This window comes from Triticum dicoccoides, chromosome 7A (assembly GCF_002162155.2).
Source record: "Triticum dicoccoides isolate Atlit2015 ecotype Zavitan chromosome 7A, WEW_v2.0, whole genome shotgun sequence".
In the NCBI taxonomy this organism is placed as follows: Eukaryota; Viridiplantae; Streptophyta; class Magnoliopsida; order Poales; family Poaceae; genus Triticum; species Triticum dicoccoides.
The window spans coordinates 490,909,739-490,918,812 of record NC_041392.1 but is presented as its reverse complement, the minus strand read 5'-3'; positions in this window follow the sequence as shown (position 1 = coordinate 490,918,812).

Here is a 9,074-nt window from a genome sequence, read left to right as displayed (position 1 = left end):
CGGTTGACCAGTTTAGCGTTGTGCGGAGACTCCAAAGGATGCTTGGCAACTCGTCGAGCCAGCTGCTGGGTGAATGGACGATCGGCTCGACAAGCTGCGGCTTGATGCCGGATAGGATGAGGCCATTGGCCCGCTCGACCTGGCCGCTGGACTGCGGGTGTGCCACGGAAGCCAGGTCGAGGCGGATGCCGGAGACGGAGCAGTATTTCGCGAGCGTGCCCTTGGCGAAGTTGGTTCCGTTGTCCGTGATGATGCTGTTCGGCATGCCATAGCGCACCACGATATCCTTGATGATCCGGACGGCTGTTGGCCCGTCCAGCTTCTTGATCGGCCGTGTTTCGATCCACTTGGTGAACTTGTCCACTGCCACCAACAAATGCGTCATGCCGCCTCATGCGGTCTTGAAGGGCCCCGCCATGTAGAGTCCCTAGACTGCGAAAGGCCAGGCGATCGGGATGGTTCGGAGTGCAGAGGCCGGCTGGTGGCCGCACTTGCTGAAGCGCTGGCATCCCTCGCACTTGAGGACAAGTGACTCGGCGTCTTGGAGGGCCATGGGCCAGTAGAAACCATGGCGAAAAGCCTTGGCCATTGATGACCCACAAGTATAGGGGATCAATTGTAGCTCTTTTCGATAAGTAAGAGTGTCGAACCCAACGAGGAGCAGAAGGAAATGACAAGTAGTTTTCAGTAAGGTAATGTGTGCAGGTGCTGAAATTGTAAGTAGCATAATAGTTTGATAGCAAGATAATTTGTAACGGGCAAGTAACGATAGTAGTAACAAAAGTGCAGCAAGGTAGCCCAATCCTTTTGAGGCAAAGGACATGCCAAAACGGTTTCTTATGATAAGCAAAGCGTTCTCGAGGGTACACGAGAATTTCATCTAGTCACTTTCATCATGTTGGTTTAATTCGTGTTCGCTACTTTTATAATTTGATATGTGGGTGGACTGGTGCTTAGGTGCTGTTCTTACTTGAACAAACCTCCTACTTATGGTTAACCCTCCTACAAGCATCCGCAACTACGAGAAAAGTATTAAGAATAAATTCTAACCATAGCATTAAACTTTTGGATCCAATCGGTCCCTTACGGAATAGCGCATAAACTGGGGTTTAAGCATCTGTCACTCTTGCAACCCATCACCTAATTGCTACTCCACAATGCATTCCCTTAGGCCCAAATATGGTGAAGTTTCATGTAGTCGACGTTCACATGACACCACTAAGGGAATCACAACATACATACTATCAAAATATCGAACACATATGAAATTCACATGATTACTTGCAACATGATTTCTCCCGTGACCTCAAGAACAAAGGTAACTACTCACAAATGATAAACATGCTCATGATCAAAGGGGTATTAAATAGCATATTGGATCTGAACATATAATATTCCACCAAGTAAACCATATAGTAATCAACTACAAGATGTAATCAACACTACTAGTCACCCACAATTACCAATCTATTGTTTCGGTAACAAGATTGAACACAAGAGATGAACTAGGTTTTGAGAGGAGATGGTGATGTTGAAGATGCTGATGGATATTGCCCTCCCCAAGATGGGAGAGTTTTTGGTGATGAGGATGAGGATGATTTCCCCCTCCGTGAGGGAAGTTCCCTCGGCAGAATCGCTCCATCGGAGGGCAAAAGTGCTCCTGCCCAAGTTCCGCCTCAAGGCAGCGGCGCTTCGTCCCAAAAGTCCTCTCTTATTTTTTCTAGGTCAAAATGACTTATATACCAAAAGATGGGCACCAGAGGTGGGCCGAGGAGGCCCACCAGGGCGCACTTGGGCTCCATGGCGCGCCCAGGTGGGTTGTGCCCACCTGGTGGGCCCCCTCTGGTAGTTATTTTCTCCAATAATTCTTAAATAATCCATAAAAAATCTCTGTGAAGTTTTAGCTTGTTTGGAGTTGTGCAGAATAGGTGGCCTGACATAGCTTTTCCAGGTCCAGATTTCCAGCTGCCAGAATTCTCCCTCTTGGCGTGTACCTTACAAATTATGAGAGAAAAGGCATTAGAATTACTCCAAAAAGCATTATTATGGATAAAAGCATTATAAATAATAGTAAGAAAACATGATGCAAAATGGACGTATCAACTCCCCCAAGCTTAGAACTTGCTTGTCCTCGAGCGAAAACTAAAATCAAAAAACATGTCCACGTGCTTTGAGAGAGAGGTGACGATAAAAACGAAATACGGACATAGAAGCATCATGTTGATTATTATAACAACAACAAAATTAAACATATGACTTTTATCATAGAACTTGTATCATATACTTCTCATGAATAAGTAATAGTTCATCATACAATCGAAGTATAAAGCAAAAACTCTATTAGAAACCAATAAACTATGTTCTCAGTCAACTTTGCAACTACAATTCCTCATCTTTTCAGCAAGGGTCACGTGTCGGAGCGTTTAGGCAAGTCCACATACTCAACCATCATATAGTCCTCTATTATTGCTAACACTCACCGCGTACCCATGAGCAAAATGTTTCAACCGGACACATAGAAAGATAGGGGCTTATGGTTTCGCCTCCCAACACACTCACCTCAAGGGTGAAGCCAATGATAATAACTCATGCCATCCATATTAAACCAGACATATATGCCTAGATCTTTCCTCACTACATGATGCTTGCCAAAGGAGAAAAATAAAAGGAATAGAGAGAAAAAATTGACTCTTGCATAAAAGTAAAGGATAAGCCCTTCGCAGAGCGAAGCAGAGGTTGCCATGCGCTTATTTATTTTTGTATGCTCAATCCCTTAGTGCAAAAGAACGAAACTTTACATTGCCCCTTGTGATAGCGACCTTTATTATGCAGTCTGTCGCTTTTATTCTTCACCATCACAAGTTCGTGTAACGCTCAATTTTCTCTTACACTAAATGATCTCACACTTTTAGAAGCAGTTTTTATTGCCTTTTTGCACCGATGACAACTTACTTGAGGGATCTTGTTCAATCCCTAGGTAGGTATGGTGGACACTTGAAAATAAGATTTGGTTTTAAGGGTTTTTGGATGCACAAGTAGTATGTCTACTTAGTGCGGAATTTTTGGCTAGCAAAGATAGGGGGCAAGCACCACATGTTAAAGGATCCATGACAATACGACTACGAACAAGCATAAATCATTACGTTGTCTTCCTTGTCCAACGTCAACAATTTTTGCATATAATATTTTGATGAGGACTCACAATCACAAAAGATTTCTAGGATAGTATATTTATATGTGAATCTTCTCTTCCCTTATTAATTCTTTCATGAGTTGCATCATTGACTAATGCTATGTTTGTCAATCTCTAATAAAATTTTCTACATATACTTTTCCATATGTGGTGCCATCACCTACCATAGGATTAGTATATAATATTTTCTTTCTTTATTTCATTTCTTTTATTTATTACCTTTCTCTTTTTCTTTCTTATTTCTTTTCTTTATTTTCAACATGAGAGTAAAGAAAGCAAAAACTCATACTAAACTTTATTATATAACTTGCACACAATTACAAGGATAGATCACTAAGCAAACTCTCAAAGAAGAAAGGATCGAACTAAACTTTTATTCATCTAAAGCAAAATATCAAACTAAAATAAGTAAAAGCAAAAAGATAGTGGGATGATACGATACCGGGGCACCTCCCCCAACCTTGGCGAAAGCCAAGGGGAGTGCCCATACCCGATTCTCAATTTCCTTTTGGTGGTGAAGAAGATGATGGTGGTGATGAAGTAGTATTCTTGTCCTCGGATTTCCATGGCAGTGGTTCACCATCATAAGAGGAGGAGTGAGTCTCACGATTCCTACAACTAGCAACCAAACTCATACCTTTAAACCTCGCCTCATATTCAAAGACTTGGTTTTGAAGATCATAGATCTGGCTTTGGAGAAAGTTGATTTGCTCGTTGAGGGTGAAGATGATGTCCTTCATGGGCTTGCCATCCACCTTGAGATCATGGGAAAGGTTCGTGATCATGAGGTGAATGGCATTGAGCCCACACTCCTCCATCCCCTTGCACCGGAAGACATCTTGCTCCACAGCTTCAAGCCTGGCCTTCACGGTTCCCGTCCCCTTGGGACATGGCACATCGCGGAGATGAAGCACCCCCTCATGCATCTGGATGACCTGAGGGTGCTGCACCACTTCCCGTAGATATGGGTTGATGACGTTCTTGAAGAACTTGTCCTTGGAGGAGCTTGAAGAGGCTATGGTAGATGGGATCTGACAGATAACAACAAGGAAAAAGAGAACAGAGGATTTCTACGCGATACGGTGATCAACATGTTCGGGAAGTATATATAGATTTTTTTATCTTGGAGGACAAGTATATGGTAGAAAAACGGAGTACGGAAGGTGTCCCAGGTGGGCACAACCCACCTGGGCGAGCCAGGCTTGCGCGCCCTCGTGTCTTGTTCCCACCAGGGGACGCTTCCTAGAAGTTTATTTATTCCCAAAATTCTTAAATATTCCAAAACTGATAAAAAATATTTTTGCGGATTTTTTGGAGTCCGTTTACTTACCGTATCACGTGCCTCCTTATTTTCACGATTCTGGAGTGTTTCGGAAGGACTCTTTTATGTGTTCTTCCGGTGTCAAAGTTTGGATAATATTACTTTCAACAATAATAGGCGTACCTGAGATATAATGTTTTATTCGTTGCCTATTGACAACCTTCGGTTAGTACCTTCGGAATTATTTATTTTGATGGCTCTAGACCGGTAAACCTCCTCGATGACATATGGACCTTCCCATTTTGAGAGGAGTTTTACTGCAAAGAATCTGAAACGATAGTTGTACAAAAGAACATATTCTCCGACTTTAAACTCACTCTTTTGAATTCTTTTGTCAATCCATCTTTTTACTTTTACTTTGTATAATTTTGCATTTTCATAAGCTTGGGTTCTCCATTCATCTAGTGAGCTAATATCAAATAACCTATTTTCACCAGCAAGTTTGAAATCATAATTGAGTTCTTTGATTGCCCAATATGCTTTATGTTCTAACTCAAGAGGCAAATGACAAGCTTTTCCATAAACCATTTTATAAGGAGACATACCCATAGGATTTTTATATGATGTTCTATAAGCCCAAAGTGCATCATCTAATTTCTTAGACCAATTCCTCCTGGACCTATTGACAGTCTTTTGCAGAATTAATTTTATTTCTCTATTGCTAAGTTCAACTTGACCACTAGACTGAGGATGATATGGTGATGCAATTCTATGGTTAACATCATACTTGGCAAGCATTTTATGGAAAGCACCATGAATAAAGTGTGAACCACCATCAGTCATTAAATATCTAGGGACTCCAAACCTTGGGAAAATAACTTCCTTAAGCATCTTAATAGAGGTATTGTGATCAACACTACTGGCAGGAATAGCTTCTACCCATTTAGTAACATAATCAAGCAACCAAAATATGTGTATACCCATTAGAGGAAGGAAAAGGTCCCATGTAATCAAATCCCCAAACATCAAATGGTTCAACAGAAAGCGAATAATTCATAGGCATTTCTTGACGCTTACTGATATTACCTATTCTTTGACATTCATCACAAGATAAGACAAAGTTACGGGCATCCTTGAAGAGAGTAGGCCAATAAATCCAGATTGCAATACCTTGTGAGAAAATCTATCTCCAGCATGATGCCCTCCATAAGCTTCAGAGTGACATTTCCGTAGGATTTGTCCCTGTTCATGCTCAGGTACACAACGTCTAATAATACCATCTACTCCTTCTTTGTAAAGATGCGGGTCATCCCAAAAGTAATGTCTTAAATCATAGAAGAATTTTTTTCTTTTGTTGGTATGTAAAGCTAGGTGGTAAATATTTAGCAAAAATGTAATTAGCATAGTCAGCATACCAAGGAGTACTATGAGAAACATTTATTGCAGCTAACTGCTTATCAGGAAAACTATCATCAATAGGTAGTGGGTAATTGATACGTCCATTTTGCATCATGCTTTTATATCGATATTTATTGCATTATGGGCTGTTATTACACATTATGTCACAATACTTACGCCTATTCTCTCTTATTTTACAAGGTTTGCACGAAGAGGGAGAATGCCGGCAACTGGAATTCTGGGCTAGAAAAGGAGCAAATATTAGAGACCTATTCTGCACAACTCCAAAAGTCCTGAAACTCCACGGAAGTCAGTTTTGGATTATATAAAAAATATTGAGTGAAGAAAGCACCGGAGGGGGGCCACCCACCATCCACAAGGGTGGGGGGCGCGCCCCCCTGTCCCGTGGCCCCCCTGGCAGGCCTCCGGTGCCCATCTTTGGCTATATGGAGTCTTTCGCCCTCGAAAAAATCATAAGAAAGCTTTCGGGATGAAACACCGCCGCCACAAGGCGGAACCAATCTAGGGCTCCGGCGGAGCTGTTCTGTCGGGGAAACAACCCTCTGGGAGGGGGAAATCATCACCATCGCCATCACCATCGATCCTCTCATCTGGAGGGGGTCAATCTCCATCAACATATTCACCAGCACCATCTCATCTTAAACCCTAGTTCATCTCTTGTATCCAATCTTTGTCCCAAAACATCAGATTGGTACCTGTGGGTTGCTAGTAGTGTTGATTACTCCTTGTAGTTGATGCTAGTTGGTTTACTTGGTGGAAGATCATATGTTCAGATCCTTTATGCATATTAATACCCCTCTGATTATGAACATGAATATGATATGTGAGTAGTTACGTTGGTTCCTGAGGACATGGGAGAAGTCTTGCTATAAGTAGTCATGTTGAATTTGGTATTCGTTCGCTATTTTGATGAGATGTATGTTGTCTTTCCTCTAGTGGTGTCATGTGAACGTCGACTACATGCCACCTCACCATTGTTTGGGCCTAGGGGAAGGCATTGGGAAGTAATAAGTAGATGATGGGTTGCTAGAGTGACAGAAGGTTAAACCCTAGTTTATGCGTTGCTTCGTAAGGGGCTGATTTGGATCCATATGTTTCATGCTATGGTTAGGTTTACCTCAATACTTCTTTTGTAGTTGCGGATCCTTGCAAGAGAGGTTAATCATAAGTGGGATGCTTGTCCAAGTAAGGGCAGTACCCAAGCACCGGTCCACCCACATATCAAATTATCAAAGTAGCGAACGTGAATCATATGAGCGTGATGAAAACTAGCCTGACGATAATTCCCATGTGTCCTCGGGAGCACTTTCCTTTATATAAGAGTTTTTCCAGGATTGTCCTTTGCTACAAAAAGGATTGGGCCATCTTGCTGCACCTTATTTACTTTTGTTACTTGTTACCCGTTACAAATTACCTTACCACAAAACTATCTATTACCGATAATTTCAGTGCTTGCACAGAATACCTTACTGAAAACTGCTTATCATTTCCTTCTGCTCCTTGTTGGGTTCGACACTCTTACTTATGAAAAGGACTAAGATAGATCCCCTATACTTGTGGGTCATCAGTCATCAAGCACATTTTCAAGCCTAGACAAATTATCAGCTACTGGGTTCTCAGCTCCTTTTCTATCAATGATATGCAAATCAAATTCTTGTAACAAGAGAACCCATCGAATAAGTCTAGGTTTAGCATCTTTCTTTTCCACAAGATATTTAATAGCAGCATGGTATGTGTGAACAGTTACTTTAGAATCAACAATATAAGGTCTAAACTTATTACAAGCAAACACAACTGCTAAGAATTCTTTTTCAGTTGTAGCATAATTTCTTTGAGCACTGTCTAGAGTTTTACTAGCATAATGAATAACATTCAATTTCTTATCAACTCTTTGTCCTAGAATAACACCACCAGCATAATCACTAGCATCACACATAATTTCAAAAGGCAGGTTCCAATCAGGTGGTTGAACAACAGGTGCAGAAATTAAGGCTTTCTTGAGTGTTTCAAAGGCTTCTAAACAATCATCATAAAAAACAAAAGGAACATCCTTTTGCAAGAGACTAGTAAGAGGCCTAGAAATTTTTGAAAAGTCTTTGATAAATCTCCTATAGAAACCAGCATGACCTAAGAAATTACGAATACCTTTTATGTCTTTAGGACATGGCATTTTCTCAATTGCATCAACCTTAGCTTGATCCACTTCAATACCTCTTTCAGAAATTTTATGACCCAAGACAATGGCTTCATTAACCATAAAGTGGGACTTCTCCCAATTGAAGACAAGATTTGTTTGTTCACATCTCTACACAGCTCGATCAAGATTGCTTAAACAATCATCAAAAGACTTCCCATAAACAGAGAAGTCATCCATGAAAACCTCAACAATCTTTTCAGAAAAGTCAGAGAATATAGCAGTCATACATCTTTGAAAGGTAGCAGGTGCATTACATAAACCAAAAGGCATACATCTATAAGCATAGGTTCTAAAGGGACAAGTAAAAGTGGTCTTTTCTTGATCAGGTTGAGAAACGGGTATTTGTGAAAAGCCAAAATATCCATCGAGGAAGCAAAAGTATGTGTGCTTAGATAATCTTTCAAGCATTTGATCAATAAAAGGCAAAGGGTAATGATTTTTTTCTAGTTGCTTTGTTTAATTTTCTAAAATCTATTACCATTCTATAGCCTGTAGCAATTCTTTGTGGAATAAGTTCATTCTTATCATTAGGAACAACAGTTATACCTCCTTTCTTAGGAACACAATGAACATGACTTACCCATCTACTATCATCTATAGGATACATTATACCTGCTTCCAGAAGTTTTAATATTTCTGTTCTTACCACTTCTTTCATCTTCGGATTTAACCGACGTCGGTGATCAACAACGGGTTTAGCATCAGGTTCCATATTAATTTTGTGCTGACATAGAGTGGGACTAATGCCCTTTAGATCATCAAGAGTATATCCAATAGCAACTCGGTGCTTCCTTAGAACTTCCAATAATCTTTCTTCTTCATGTTCTGAAAGGTTAGCACTAATAATAATAGGATATATCTTCTTTTCATCAAGATAAGCATATTTCAAAGTGTCTGGCAATTGTTTTAATTCAAACACAGGATCACCTTTAGGTGGAGGAGGACCTCCTAGAGTTTCAATAGGCAAATTGTGTTTAAGGAGAGGACATTGTTCAAAGAAAAAT